We start from the raw sequence: 16,555 nt of genomic DNA on the forward strand, positions 1-16,555 counted from the left end.
CAAGACTATGTATATTTCTTTACAGGTATGCCATAGATTTGAATAGAAAGGAATGTTCTAACACTGATAGTGATTCTAAGTGCTAGAGAAGACAGGGAGGGGGTGTGACGCTAAACACCTTGTCTTTGTCATTTCAGATCTCCCTCCCCGCTGTCCCCTTCTTTTCACGCGCTCACGGGATCATCCTGTTGGTCTGTGATATTACTATCTGGCCGCGGGGTGGTCGCGGGGGTGCGGAGTGAGGTCTTTCGACACAGCCCCGAGGAGTATCGCGTGGAAGCTGACAACGGCTTCCAATGTATACACTCGTCCTATTCTTCCGATTCTTAAGAAGCCTTCTGCTGATGCTAGTTGTGATCAACAGGATGTTTATAGATTTGTAATTGATTTGAGGCAGATTAATAAAGTAGTTGAGCCCCAGTAGTTTCCGATATAACTACCATTTTGACAATGATTCCTTCCACGGCCAAGTATTTCTCTGTTTTGGACCTTAAGAATGCATTTTTCAGTATCCCTCTTCATCTAATTCTTCTCCACTGTCTGGCTAGCTTATTTTATGGGAATGATATCTGAGTGAGGTAAGTTTGCTCAGGTGGTTTTGAGCCACGCTTATCAGCAATGATTTTTACTGACGTTTTTTTTCTCCAGTGGAGTGCTTGTGGATATGCATGAGCTATTCGATGTTTAAAATCAGCAGGTTTGAAAACATCCAAAAAGAAAGAAAGCTAATAAAGCGGATGCATCAGGAGGCAGAAAGTGAACCCCAAAAAACCAGGATTAATTACAGCTTCCTAGCTAAAGTAAATTGTGTGATATGAGGCAATTATTATTTTTTACTGATAACACGCAAAACTGGCTGCAGCAGGAGCTAGACAGGTGGGAGTTGTAGAGCGGGAGGGGTGTTTACTCCTTTAATTAAAGACAGACTGCAAATAATCGCATCCCTCAAAATGAGAGCTAGATCGTGAATAATAAAGACAGCTTTTGTCAAGGGGTTGGGGACGAATCAGACACAAAGAGGATGTGGCGTAATGCCAGAGCTGCCGACTCAGGAGCTGGGGAACCAGGTTTAAGTCTCAGCATCAGCTCAATATCCTGTGATTGTGGCCAATCACTTAATCTCCTTGAGCCTCCACCAAAAATTTATTTTACCGTGTGACTCCCAGATGGCGGTGAAAGGTATCATCACCAGTAAGCAACTGGGACCACCGAACATAAAAGGGCAGCCATGTGCTTCGTGGTTACTATGATGGTCATCTTGGAGGAGAAATGTCTACTGGTCTTGTATCATATGTGATTTAAAATAAAGGTTGTGAGGAAACATTCAAATTATTACATACTGTAGATATAACGTAAATTCTATCATTGAAAAGTTCTAAAACTGTAATATTTTTCAAACCACTTGGGAGCTATTTGTGGTTATTAACGTAGGACGTTTGCGGAGGCTAAGCCACGACAAAACTTAAAAACAGCAAAGGCAGGAAAAACAAATGCTCCTCCACTAGGGCGGAAGAGCGTCGTCCCACTGCTTTCTCGCAGTGCGCGAAGCAGAAACGTAAAATGGTAATAACTTCCCGTTTTTACCATTTTATGTCTAGTTGCGGGCAGGGCTGCTCTGCGTGCAGGGGAGGAGTGGTGTGCCCACTCCTGAGGGCGCAATTGCGGTTTGGTCGGGCCTCTGGGGCCGCCTAAACCATTCATACACACTCTGTCCTTTCTCCATGCAGGCTGCAATGCAGCCTGCATGGAGAACATGGCCTCCCCGTAAGCCCTTGGCTGGGCGGCGCCCTCACCAATTACAACGCTGCCATTGCAAAGTTATGATTGGCTATGGGGAGGGGGGCTGCCTGCTTCCTGTTCCTGCTGGAGGCAGGAGAACAGGAGCCACGAAGACGTGGGACCCGGCCGGCGGAGAGGTAATTTCATTTGTCACACCCCATTGAGAGACCCCCCCCAGTTTTTTCATCCCAATTAAAGCCCTGGCAACGACCGTCCCTCGCTGAGTGACAAAATGCACGAAAACATGTGGCGTCAAACTATATACAGGCTATCCGTGGGCTAGTCGGGTTTGATATATTTCTACTACAACATGTACAAAAGTGATGGAGGGGGAAGGAGTATATACAAAAAACTAGTGAGGTGGGAAACTTATTAACGGCAATTTCCTAAAGTTTGATCGCGTCTACAAGAGCGCAGTGTAAATACAACCTAGAAGAATTCAGATAAAAGACTAACTTGGAACTACTTCTGAGGAGACGGAGTTGCTGAGGTTTGTGGTGAGGAAAACTAATGCTGAGACAGGAGCACGCTAGAATTAATACAAACATTTAAATGCATTCTTTTTTCTTAAACCGTTTTCACCTTTGCTTTTTCATGTGCTCTGCTTGTGACCCCTGGGTATTTCGAATTCATTGCTGGTTTGTTAATTTTTGTTTCTGCCCTTCGATAGAATAATATTATTTTGCTGGTACTTGCACCTATCTCGATAAAATAAACTTTATTCTGTCAACGTCTTCCCATATGAAAAAGTGAAGCACAGTGAAAAAATCAAATCAAGCGAGGCAGCATACAATGATTAAAAATAAAGACACTACAACTGGATGAGTTTCTAAAGATGTTTTGCTACATTGCCCACACTTGATTAACTACAGTTCAGCCCTCCATCTGCATTTCCTGGCTCTGCAGTGAGGCAGGCGCAGGCTGGGGCCCCATGAGTGATTGGAAGGGAGGGGTAGTGGAGAGCAGAGACAGTGGAGTGGAGGAGATAGTTGAAAATACAGGCCAGTGAAAGCAAAACGAGCATTGCTAAAACTGGCGCCACGCTGATTAACAGAGCTCATAGAAAGAGCTCAGACCTGCCATTCTCCTGGAGACCAGAGCCAGTCCACGGCAGGGGCAGCTGCAAGGAGCATACACAGACCCGTGCACCCTGCTCTGAGGCCGGCTGCAGCATACCCCGCCTTCTCCGTCAATCTAGGATTCGCTGCTTTGCTGGAGCCTGCTGACTGGGAGGGAAAGTAGAACAAGTTAGCTAAATGGCCTAACAAGCAGAGCTGCCAACTTTGCGCCTGGAGATCCGGGTTTGAGTCTCCACGTTGCCTCTACAAAACACATGGGAAGGAAATCAATTACAACTCAGTATAATAAAAAAATGTTAATATAGTTACAGGATCTGTAACATAGGGATGGGAGAGGGAAGGGGCCGGAGCAGGCGCCATCGGCGTCTGATGAGCAAAAAGGAAAGACTTGCAAATGCCAGGAATAGGTAAATTCCTGCTTTTCAAAAAACGTGGATGCGAGAGGGAAGGGCAGGGAGAAGGCACTCCAGAGCAGTGTCAATAAACAAAAACAACAAAAGTGCTCACCCACAAGATAAAGCAGACCGGGTAACGAGCCAAGTAATAGGTCCAGTCCTTATGGGCGGTAACAAATGGGACTAACAAGCTGCAATCAATCGGAAGCCAGTGTTTACAAAAGACAATAACACAAGCTAATAAAAAAAATGGTCAGAGAGTGGGTGGAGCTTCCACTGCATACTCTATTACAGCATGCCTCGCAGAAAGAGCAGCGCATGCGTGCTGCCGCTAGGTTCGACCTAAAAAGTGCCACTGAGAAAACCACATATCACATTCTCCATATTGGGATCTGACAAACAGTAGTGGATATTGAAAGAAAAACTTTTGCTGCGGGATTCTTTGAATAAATTACGCACAGATATCTAGTCCCCTGTAACAAACATATATGAGAGGAAAGTGTATTGTAGAATGCATACACTGAAATTTTACGAAAAATACTAGAACAAAATTTATTAAAGCAATTTGCGATTGGTAATTTGATTTATTACCCAATGCTCTGTGATTGCCAATGGCAAAATTTAATCACATCAGTTTATAAATTACAAGCCCCAAGGGGGAAGAAGAGAGGGAGGGGAAGTGGTGCTCAAGGGAGTGTTAGAACAAAGAAGATTAACACAGTATCAAAAAAGTAACCGATGTATTACCAAATTGCAGACATTTATCAAAACAATTATAATACAAAAGCCCAAATACAAGGCAAAATTTGAAAATTGTTCATTGGATAAAATTCAACGGTCACATCTGAATCTTTATGTCTCTCCCTCGCTGTGCTAGACTTTTGGACCCTTTGAAGGCTCGAGTTACATCGACCTAAAGGTATAGTTTGTAATCCATTGTGGTCTCAATTCATGCCGTTTCGATACACCCCCTTAATAAATATGCCAGTTCTGTTGGTAACTTTGTCTGGCCAACATCGGTGTAGAATTATGGAAATATTAGTCTCCACATCTGTAGTGTGTAAGTGGAGTTACATTTAGCTTTGACAACCTTTTGATTCATCAGAACCGTATCGATTGTTTGTTCTCCTCTTCATTTGAGGTTTCCACCTTACTAGATTGACCACGACTTCCAGCGTGGCGTGTCTCTCCATGTACAGAGCCCGGCTGGGCCGTACTCCATGGTAATTTTGTTATTTAGTTTTATTTCCCTTGTCTAAAATGTTAGATAGGATGATAATCTTCCGGTTATGTACTAAAGTTTAATTACCCTAAATCTTTTTACACAGAATTGCCCCACCCTCCCCTTCTCCCTTTGTGACGTCCTGATGAAGACGCCGTGAAAGGACTTTAATTGGCCTGCTGATAGGGGTCGAAACGTCGACTGGTTTCTTTTCCGTTGAATTTCCGGCACACCCCCGATTCATCTAATATTCAGATGTGACCGTTGAATTTTATCCAATGAACAATTTTCAAATTTTGCCTTGTATTTGGGCTTTTGTATTATAATTGTTTTGATAAATGTCTGCAATTTGGTAATACATTGGTTACTTTTTTGATACTGTGTTAATCTTCTTTGTTCTAACACTCCCTTGAGCACCACTTCCCCTCCCTATCTTCTCTTCTTCCCCCTTGGGGCTTGTAATTTATAAACTGATGTGATTAAATTTTGCCATTGGCAATCACAGAGCATTGGGTAATAAATCAAATTACCAATCGCAAATTGCTTTAATAATTTTTGTTCTAGTATTTTTCGTAAAATTTCAGTGTATGCATTCTACAATACACTTTCCTCTCTTGCGGGGACCCCTCTCATATATGTATCATATAGCGCCCAGGTCCCCGTGACTGCATGGGTTCAACCCCCTCTTGTAACCCCCCCTGTAACAAACAGGCTGTGGGATGGCAATTGACATAAAGCCCCAAAATTGATCTGCTCAAATTAATGCAAAACCTAGAAAATGCCAGTGGAATTAAAATATTTGGTTAGTGTTAGACCTTAAATCCTCTGCGTGATATTCCCTGCCCCCTAACCTTTTGACTTCACCTTTCCTGTTTGCACAGTGCAATAAAGCCAGCAAAAATGAATTCAGCAATCTAAAACTGCTAACCAGTGCTAAAGTGCTTTTGCTCTTTCCTTTAAACATGGTAAAATTGGCCTACGCCTAAATGGCACTGTAAAAAGTCGGGTTGTAAAGAGGTTGGTGCCTTGTCGTGGCTTTACAGCTCACGAGCTGTGAGTCAATGGTTCAGTTTCTTGGCCTTTCCATTATTAACAGTGTATTTCCTTTGTTGTGAAATCACTTGCTAATACAATGGTATGTACTGAACCATCAATCACCCTCGTGCCATATTCAACCAGTATGTGTGTGTGTTTGAGGACTTGATGTCTGTGTAGTAATTGTTTTTTTTTGTTGTTTTATTTAAGCAGGGCGCACCTTGTCACTTTTTTGTAAATGTTGTGATGTGTTGCTTTTGTGCCTGGTGGTGTGAATCGTCTTCTGTGTGTCAGGTATGAAAGGTGTGTGAATAGCCTGTAAAGCGGTTGGTGCCTTGAAGTGGCTTTACAGATCACGAGCTGCGAGTCATTGGTTTAGTGTTTTTGTCCATGTAATTGACAGTGCATTTCATTTTTGTAAAATCTCTTGTTAATAAAATTATATACACTGAACCAGTGGTGTGTGAGCGCTTCTCAAGCAATTGCTACAATCCTGATCAGGGTGGACCATAAAAAGTGACTAAATTAACCCGTGATTAACTTTCTAGTAGCTTGGTAACAAAGAAGTCAGGCTCAACTTAGAGGCAATGTGTAAAGTATTTATGCAGCACTCAAACAGTAACAAAATTGAAAACAACACAAGAAAAATCCTACACCAAATTTAGAAAATAGAGTAAATTTGAATAAATAAAATGATACCAGATCGACAAAAATCAAATCAGTAGAACCAAAGATATTCAATTTTAAAGTATTAGGTAAGTATAGCTGCTTTTATGACCCCTTTTTGTTGGCATCAGGACTCTGTGCACGCTAAAGCATGTGTGCTCTCTCCCTAAAACATGGTACAATTGGCCTACACCCGATTGGCACATTTAATTATGTGTAAGTTCCTAGTAAATGGTACTACATGTACCCAGGGCGTGTAAATTAAATGCTACTAGTGGCGCTACAGCACTGATTGAGCCACGCACTTAAGTAGCCTTTCAAAACTGGTCTGTTTTAAAACGCAATTTTGACCTGACAAAATAAATCTTTAGGCAGATATAAACCTTCCTTTTTAATACATATTTATTTATTTATTTAAAGAGTTTTATATAGCGCTGGCTAGACCCGAAGGTATCAGAGCGCTTTACATGAGAATCAACAATGTAACAGAAAAAGATCAACAATTACACAATACATCAAAAAATAGGCAATACATTAGGAGAGGAGAGAAAGGAGAGAGAAAAGTAGTGGAGGGGGCAGGAGAGGTGAGAAAGGGAGGATAAGGGAAGAGACAACAAGGAGAGATGAAAGGAAGTCTGTCAAAAAAACGGCTGGGCAGGTGACGACCTAGGAGGGAATCCATGGCCCATCTCCTCTATAGCTAAACCAGGTAGCTCCATCGGGCATCAAACAAAATAGTTCAGTCTCAATAAATTGAGAGAGGACAGACATAAATAGAGGGAGGATGCGGGAAGAGACGAAAGGAGAGACGAAAGGAAGTCTGTCTAAAGACCGACTGGGTAGGTGACGTCCAAGGAGGGAATCCCCGACCTATCTCCCCTGTAGCTAAACCAGGTAGCTCCATCGGGCGTCAGACAAAATAGCTAGATCTCAATTGATGAAGGAATGTTCACAGATAAACAGGGTGGGGACTAAGGGCCAGGACAGGTGAGGGAAAAGGTCAGTAGCAGGAAAGTGGAGAAGAGTAGAGTAGAGTGGGGAGGGGTAGGTGGTAGGGGGATGAGGGAGATAAGGTCAGGAGAGATGCAGGAGGGTTTGTTGCAGCCGTCATTTTAGGCAGGTACAGGCAGTATATACGAAAACACATTTAAGGAGTATGGAGGAAGGATAAATAGGAAGGATAGGGTAAAGGGGAAGGAGGGAGATAACGGCAGGAGAGACGAAGGAAGGTCTGCCCAAAGCTCCGGCTGGGTAGGTGAACGGCCGAGGAGGGAATCCACAGCCCATCTCCCCTATAGCTATCGGGGTAGGATAGTCACACCTACGGTAGGCCCTAAAGTCTCATAGGGTAGGATGCATAGTATATAAAAAGTAGGACATTTATACATAAGTTTTACATGTTCCGGCAGTGAAAAATTGATAAAGTTGTTTTTCACTGTTGTAAGGCCTATTTCCTCAATTGACTAACACTGGGTTACCTTATTATATTATTAAGTGATGACTTTTGATTGGGAGCAAAAAGAGATGTGGTGTTTACACTGAAAGGAATCGTTATTTAAACCCCTGGTCAATAGTCAAGTCAGATTATAAGTCACAATTCTTAAAATGCCACTTTTAGAAAGCTGCCACAAGGAGATGATGGATGAGCGCTGAAACTTATCAGAAACTCACCTCCAGTCTGAGATCTGGGTTAAATCCATTATCATTCTTTAGCTCACTTCACCACCCCAGTTCAGATACTGCTATATGCAAATCCGTCTGGACTCTGCTTCATTGAAACAGTCCAGCCCGAAATACCAAGCCATGTCTCCCCTGGACCGGACTGGTTTCGGGCTAACAACCCTCATCAGCCAGGCTAGCTTGAATACAGTGGCAAAGTGAGCAAGGGACCCACGTCTGGGCATACCCTGCCAACTTAGGGTGAACAAAGCAAACAAGGAGATGATGGACGGAGCGCTGAAACTTTTCAGACACTCACCCCCAGTCACAGATCTGGGTTGAATCAATCATCATTCTTTAGCTCACTTCGCCATCCCAGTTCAGACATAGCTATATGCAAATCAGGCTTGTCTCATCAGCCAGGCTAGCTTGAATCCAGTGAGTGTCTGAAAAGTTTCAGCACTCTGTCCATCATCTCCTTGTGTTTGCTTTATGGGTATGTTACAATGAGAGTTCAGACCAGTATAAGAAAAAAACTAACTCTTCAGAGAGAAGTGGGCGATAGACAGATAATGCCTAAGATGGTAAAGAGATCTAGAAGAGGTGGTGCTGGAACGCTGCCCTTTCTGCCGTGTCACCCCAATTATTTTTGCCTTTTTGCTGAACCCTATTTTTGGTGGCTGTACAACTCTGTGCACTTTATCACTGCACACAAATGGTAACATGCTTGTGTTCCTCCTTTCAGCATGAGGAAATAAGTATACACCTGACTGGTATATTTAACTTATCTATAAGTCCCTAGCATATGGTACAGCGTGTACCCAGTCCATGAAAGTTAAATGCCAGCAATGGACTGCAGCACCTATTGTGCCATCCACTACAGTGACAGTGCAAACATGGGTTCAGGCCTACCAGTGTAGCCTGAATGTAGTAGTGTAAAAACTGCAAATTGATCTGACCAAATAAAACCTTTTGACAGGACAAAACCTCCCTTTTAAGAATTAGGTCCCTATGCAGGCATGGTTGCAACTAGGCAGGGTGTATGGTATTTAAAAGAAAGACATGTAGAAATGTAATGTTAACATTTCCTTACACTTACTTGCACCCAAAAACTTATACTGTGGCAGGCCCAGCTGTCCTATGTCGAAAACTAGAGTATAGATTAAAAATTGTAATTCTGGATCTCAGGAATGGGACTAAGTTAAAAAAGGAAGAAAAAAAGCAACTATTTTTAATAGCTATCAAAATTCAATTCAATGGTGAAGTCATTTTTTTAATAATTAAGGAAAAGTAACTTTTGGATGGTCATCCTTTCCCTGCTTAAAAATCCTGGAAGTTAAATTGCATTGGCTCTCAAAGTTCCCCCAGTCACTGATTAGCATTTGAATAGGTGTGGAGAAGGTGTGGAATACCTACTAAGACCAAACAATAGGCAGACCGGAATGGGCAGAGCAGGCTCTTGTGAAACTCCCATGATACGTAGGGTGGGGGCTGTGAGCATCCTTTTTGACATTATAGTGTTTAATCTTACTTGAATGTTAAATCCTGCTTGACAGATCTGCTGGGTTTATATATAACACTTTGGAGTGTTCTTGAAAGGAAGGATAACAGGATTCCAAAACAATTCTTGTGCATCACTGTCTGGGTACTGGAAAAACCCTACATTTGTTCTACCAGACTTCTGTCTCTAGGTATATTTTGAATACAGTGGCTGTCCCAGGCTGAATTTTAGTGTTAGATGTAGGAGGGCACTAGGATTACCATACTACGCTCCCCCCACCTACACACCTAGCCAGTAGAGGCCACGTTTAGTAAGGCAGAAGACTTTCACCATCTTCAAAATGCCCAAAGTTGGTAGGGTTGGCCCCAAGAACTTTTACCACGTTGATTAGGGTGTGCACAGGATTCATTTTCACCAACTAGTTTATGACAGACATAACTGTGGCATCTCCAGGTACCCACTTCAGAATACACCAGGACCTAAGGAAAAACAGCAGAGAACTAGACTTGTGGTCTGCGACCGGAGAGGAGCCCTGAAGGAATGGACCTCCTTCTTGTGCACAGGAAAAAGAAGTGAACTCCAAGGTACCCAAGGCTGACCTCCTGTTAAAGCTACAGGGACGCAACGAACTACAAGAAGCCCCTGCCTGAAACTGCCAGTTGACCAGTAGCAACTACCCCTGGACTGTACACTGCTGTTTACCTCTGCTTCCCAACCTATGAGTCCCGAAATGCCTCCCTGGCATACCAGGGGGTTTAGCAGTATTATCCTGATTTTTGACCAGGACTAGCCTTATTAGTGTATTCAACCTGTGCTCCATCGAGGTCAGCGTCAAATTGTGCCTAGCTCCTGTTCTACTGTGACCCTTGACTATCACTGGCACGCTGGTCTTCTTGGCGTTATTCCTATTACAAACTTTACAAATATGTATCTCTGGTTCCCCTTAGTGCATTTTTGTCATTTTTATGTAATTTTGTTTATTATATTTTAAGCTATTTTTCTAATGCAGCTTAGAATTTGTTTGTGTTGCATTTTGACTATTTTTGTTTTGGTATTGCATAAGGAAAATGTTACTTACCTTGTAAGCATCTGTTCGTGGAATGTAGTGCTGTAAATTCATTTGCTGTGCATACTCCTGCCATCTAGTGTTGGAATCGGACATGTGCAACTTATTTTTGTTCGAAGAATTCTTTTTAAGTCACGAGGTTTGGTGATGTCATCTATTGTAGACAATATGCATGGGCAAAGGCACCATAGTTAAGACTGCTTTTCTTCCTCCTGGAGGGTGAAGATGTAGATGGAGCATACAGAGACAAAAAAAATGAGCATGTCAAATAACGAATAAAGGAAGGTGTATTTGCAACTGACCTCAAGTGGCGGGGAGGGAGGGTACATGTGAAAATACAAACAGAACTACATGCCATGAACAGATTCTTAGAGGGTAATATTTTGAGTTGGTGGCATGTGTACCTGTAGATACACATGCTGTGCATAGACTGTAAAGCAGTCCGCCCAAAAAAGTGGTGGCTTAGCATGAAGATATTGTGGAAGATTGAAGAAGTGTGCGTTTGTGAAGCTGGCCAACTCTAGCTTGTTGTCTAGCCAGGATATCCACACAGTAATGCTTAGTAAACATGTGAGGAGTGGATCAAGTAGCTGCCTTACAGATGTCAGCTAATGGTATATTCCCTAGGAAAGCCCAGGAGGCCCCTTTTTCGCGAGCGGAGTGGGGTCTTGGTAGTATAGCCAGGGGCCTTTAGGCTTTGGCATAAAAAGTTTGAATACACTTGACAAGCCAACAAGCAATTCCTGCCTTGGAAATGGCATGCCCTTCATGTGGCTCAGAGTAGGCCACACAAAGTTCTGTGTCTAAGGAAACGGTTTTGCTATAGCCACATACTACAATAACGCCCTTTTGACATCAAAGGTATGCAAGGCGCGTTCTGCTACAGGCTCTGGATGTGGAAAGAATACAGACAGCTCAATGATTTGATTGAGATGAAAAGTGGAAACCACCGTAGGGAGAAATTTGGGGTTGGTCCTGAGGACCATCCTATCTGGATGAACTTGGAAGAAAGGCTCTTCTAATGTGAAATCGTTAATCTTCTTGACTCACTGAAAGGAAGTAATAACTACAAGGAAGGCTACCTTCCATGAGAGAAACTGAAGCGAGCAAGAGTAAAGAGGCTTAAAAGGAGGGCCCATGAGCCTAGTTAGGAGGATGTTTGGAGTCCATATCGGAGAAGAAAGCTTTTGGATGGGATAACCTGCTTAGGTCCTTCCAGGAAGGCTTAATGACTGGTACCCTGAAGAAGGGAGTGGGTTACGTATTTTGTAGATAAGCAGTGACATCAGCCAAATGTACCCAAATGGAGGTGTCGGGAAGGCCTTACAGTTGAAGGTAAAGGAGGTAATAGCCAATGTCTTCCACTAATGGAGTGAGAGGATTGATCCGTTTTGGAAGGTAATCGTGCACAAAAAGTTTTAATTTGGCAGCATAACAGACCCTGGTAGTAGGTCTGCGTGCTTCATGAAAAATGGACTAACATTTTTCAGATAGTTTGAGATAACCAAACTCTAAGATCTCAGGAACCAGATCACCAGATTCCGCTGCTGAGGATTGGTGTGTAGGAAAGCCCAGTGGTTTTGTGTGAGAATCTCTTGTCTGTTGGAAAGCTTCTCGTGAGGAACCAGGGAGAGACCCAGCAGAGTTGAGTACCAAGGCTGGCATACCCAGGTCGGGGCTACTAGGATGAGGGTGAGGGACGGGTTATATCTGGAGGGACTGAAAGCGAGATTTTGCTATATTTAACATAAAGCCCAGCTTGTGAACAATGTCTGTGGTTGAATGTGTGGGTGCCAGACATTGCTGCTGCGTGGCACACTTGATCAGCCAGTGGTCAAGGTAAGGAATATGTGGATGCCACTCTACCTCAAGTGAGAGGCTACCACGGCTAGAAATTGGTGAAGACTCCGGGGGTGGTTGTGACCTTGAGAAGGCAGCACCATGAACTGATAATGTTATCCACTCAACATGAACCACAGAAATCTTCGAAGGGGGGAGTGGATGGGAATGTAGAGGTAGGTGACCTTTAAGCCAAGGACGGTCATTAAGTCGCCTTGCGCCACAGAAAGAAGAAATCCTAAAGAGTGACTGTGTGGAAGTGTTCTAACAGGAAGTACCTGTTGAGGGGCAAGAGGTTAAGTATAGGCCTGAGAGAGCCATGACAAAGAGAATGACAAAGTATAGGAAGTATACTCCTCTGCCACAATGCTGTGGTGGCACAGGCTCTATAGTCCCTTTCGGAAGTAATGCAAGCACCTCTTCTTGGTGCAGAAGTTGGTGCTTCTTGGCTAACTTGTGGCTGCCGGAGAAATGTTGGGTGGTGTTTGGGTATGTTCTAGGCAATACCTCTCCCATTTGATGTCTAGAACCCACCGGTCTGACGTAATTGCCTCCCATAGGGGCAGGAACCCCGGAAGTCTGCTCCCCTCAGATGTTAGGTGGTTTGAGGGAAGGAAGAGAGTGTCATTGTTTTGAGGCAGGAGTTCCTTGGGGAACTACCCCTTTACCTCTAATTGAGCCACTGTTCCTTTTATACCCACCCCATTAAGGGATTTACTGTTGTTGCCTGTTGTAGGAGGTGGAAGTCTCCAGGGTGCAGCCACTTTGGCTGCGCTATTGCGAGCAGTGAACGTAACCTTTGGTGTGATGTGTCTGTAGTACCCCTATGGCTTTAGCCGTGTCAGTATCCTTTATTTTTTCGAGCATCTCTTCCACCTGTGGGCTGAAAAGATGCTTGCCACTGAAGGGTACATTAAGGAGGTGTTGTTTTACCTCTAGTTTAAAATCGGAGACATGTAGCCATGATGTCACATTAGAAGGAGCCTAGAATTAATGTAGCGCGCAACTGTGCCTGCAGCGTCCAGGGCGCAGCAAATATTAGTGCTAGAGATGGTCATACTGCTTGTACCTCATGCGGTAAAACTATGCATTTGTTGGACAACATAAATGTCAGGATTGTGCCAGACTGATTAAGTGCACACACTCAGGATATGTTGACCTATGTCCCAGCCAGCCACAGTGCACCATCTGCACCCCCTAACCTTGCTGGGTAACAAATGTGTGTGTAACCTGAGAACATGACAACTCTGACCCCCCAAAAAATCATGGTAACCAATCTAGAACTATTTCGTAAGGATTCTCATGCATATCCAAAGAAATGCACAAGAAATACTCAGCAATGCATTCCAATATTTATTGAAGCATTGTGATTCTTGTATAAAATACGTGTGCTGCGATAATTAGTGGAATGAAACATATCGGCGTAATTAGCATTATAAGAACAGTGAAAAAGTAAAACATTTCCACCATTGTGCTAAGACAGTGAATATATGAGGGAATATAAGTACTGTGTGTGGTGTACTTCTACCTAGCGCTCCCTAACCTAGTCTTGCCTAGGGTGGGTGATCTGCCAGATCCCTGCCAGGGTGGACTAACTCCACATTATCTGTGGGTAAATGTCATCAGGCTGTCCATCTTGGTGTAGAGTTGGATATCACTTGTGTGTAAACCCTGACTGCCCTCAGGATTGGATGATAAACGTAACCTCAAGGACCTGTAACGCTAGTACAGAAAGAAAGCAACCACAGACCGTGAGTATGTAGAATCAGGCTTTTATGATCTATGAGATACAACACAGGACAACGGCTGCTACGTCACTTCAGAATGTCTATGAGTTACACCATACAAGATCACCCTAGTTGTACTCGAAACCGTCCTCCGCATGAGTGTCTTCCTGACAATCCCCAACGGAGGGCACTGTGCCAAGCAGTGGCCGACAATGCCACTCGAGCCTTGATAGCCATTGAACAACTAGCCAGCCGTTCAAACCGTCCCCCGCAGTGATGCCGGTTCCGGCACCTTCCAACGTGGGGTACAGTAGATCTTGGTTAGAAAGCACCAACGACCGTGGTAAGAATGGCTTTTGTGACAGCTTTAAGCCTCTGAATCCATTAGTCTGTGGCTTTCCCTCTACGGGGCTTGGCGTGCATGAATTCGCATATGAGCATCTGCTCAACTCGCGTTAGTCTCAGGACCGTCCAGGAATGTTAGCAACACCACATCCCCACGATGAGATCACAACAATGGCTCCCCGTGTGTGTACACGCAAAGCAAGTCTTTAAGGAGCGGCAGTTCGTACCTTGGGCGAGTCCGCTATCGGCCAAAAGAATTAAATAGGGAACGCTTGTGTCAGGAACCTCAGCATTGCCACTATTTGTGCTCCTAAAAGGTTAATCAAGACACGGACGGTTTCAAAATCTAGTCGAGTCAATGTGTGGTATTCTATTTCTAAATAAGTTCCCCACTCTCAAGATGGCCGCCGCGGTGGCCGTCATACTCTGTTTCAGCAATAGTCTAGTGATTGAGGTAATCGCGCGCATTATCAACTGCGCACTTCAACGAACTAGCGTTAGGAGTCACAGCTCGAATCCGCCGCTCCGCGTCTTTAATTCAGGACGGGAGTCTGCGGTAGTCAAAGTTAAGGATAATAGTTGAAATAGTCTTTTGAAGGTTTCTCTTGTTTAATGTCCAAAGAGGGACCCTCGTTTAAGTAGGAGTAGCAGCAAACGAAGTCAGTCAGTGACGAGGTGTAGTAGTAGCTGTTAACAGTCAGTCAGTGCTTGTGTTGAGTACCTCATTCAGGAGAGAGACTACAGTAGACTGCCTGAACTCCGAGAATACTACGGTCGCTTTGCTGAGGGACCGCAGAACTGCGTCAGTGAAGATTGCCGTCGCTTTGGTGAGAGAATTCAGAACAGCGCTAAGCTGAGAGACCCCTTCAGTGGAGAATTGAACCAGTAAGACAAACTTAGCCAATATTAAGCAGTGTATCCGTCCTACCCTCCTTCTTGCTATTGCGCTTGCCCTATTCTTTCCTTTTCCCCTTTTACCTACCTTGCACCTTTTTGCGCGCTACGGAAGGAAACCTTTGGGCACGAGACTGCATTCAGTGGCACATTGGATACCTATTACCAGTGAAGCATTCTAATTAAGGCATCTGCAAGTAGACTCTCGGGTACAGATAAATAGGTACACTAGAATTAGAGTATGAGTAGGGTTGTAGAACAATAATTAACGTAAGTCTTCTTATCTACAGATAGAGAGCACCTGCAGGATAATATCTTATAAATATAGAAGAGAAGCAAATACCTAAGGAACTACTGGTAGGACAAGCTTTAATTACTTCATAGAGTCGATATAGGAAAGGTGGGTTGTTGTCTTATGTTTCCTTCAATCTGTGTATTAGGCACCCCCTGAAGAATGGACTGCAGAACATAATCCTCAGTATCCAGCAGCCTAAGAGGGTGGCAGCAGTTGACAAGGTGTCTCTTCTTTTATCCACTTCCCCTTTTCCCCCTTGCTGGTGACTCTGCTAAAATTAGCGGTGACACTGGAGGGTGGGCGATTGGGACCAGCATCTGTACTGCCCCTGCGAAGAGTTTGGAGACTTCTGACAGCTTGTCCCTTACCTTCCAGCGTCTCCCCGTCTTCAGTCAGTATCGTCAATATCCGATGTGTTCCCTCGGCGGCGCCATAGCTATATACAACACGGCTGTTCGCGCATGCGCGGCGCAGCGTCTCACGGGAATTGTAGTTATCCTCGGCTGACGATGGGATTTGTAGTCTTTGTGTTCCGTAATGCGCTACGGTCTTTCTCCTGCCACTCGCCTTGTCCAATATCGCCGCTGAATATGACATTGTGTCAGTAAACAGGAATCAGCTGAGATGGAATTCCGGCATGTAGTGACCTTGCCTGTGTTAGCTGAGTGTTCCTCGGTCTCAACACTGAAGTGGTTATGTATTTCTAAGAGCACCACCCATGTGGCTATGTCACACCACCCTCTCAAGCGGCAATTGTTTATTCTAGTTGAAGAGCGTTGTCACCTTACGGACAATAACACTGAGGACAGGTTGTGCAGTGAACTTTATCCCTTGTACTGAATGTTCAAGGTGTCGTGATAATGTGACCACAAAGTAAAAACGTAAGCAATGCTGATTCAGAGAATGTTATCCTGCATTGTAATGCATGCAAATGTATGTCAAAAGTCATCATGTGTAAACAAAAAGGCAAATTAAACATGAGCATGTCAATACCAGTATTTCTGACCAGGCCTAATCTGACCATGTGACAAGATTAACTTTCCCTCCACCACC

General features: G+C 43.9%; 1 protein-coding gene across 3 annotated transcripts in view; it reads right to left on the reverse strand.

The window, feature by feature from the left end:
• Window positions 1-16,555, reverse strand: part of RAP1GDS1 (Rap1 GTPase-GDP dissociation stimulator 1) — a 748,947-nt gene that overhangs the window by 161,741 nt on the left and 570,651 nt on the right. The gene's annotated exons all lie outside the window — the stretch shown is intronic.

This window comes from Lissotriton helveticus, chromosome 2_1 (assembly GCF_964261635.1).
Source record: "Lissotriton helveticus chromosome 2_1, aLisHel1.1, whole genome shotgun sequence".
Taxonomy (NCBI): domain Eukaryota; kingdom Metazoa; phylum Chordata; class Amphibia; order Caudata; family Salamandridae; genus Lissotriton; species Lissotriton helveticus.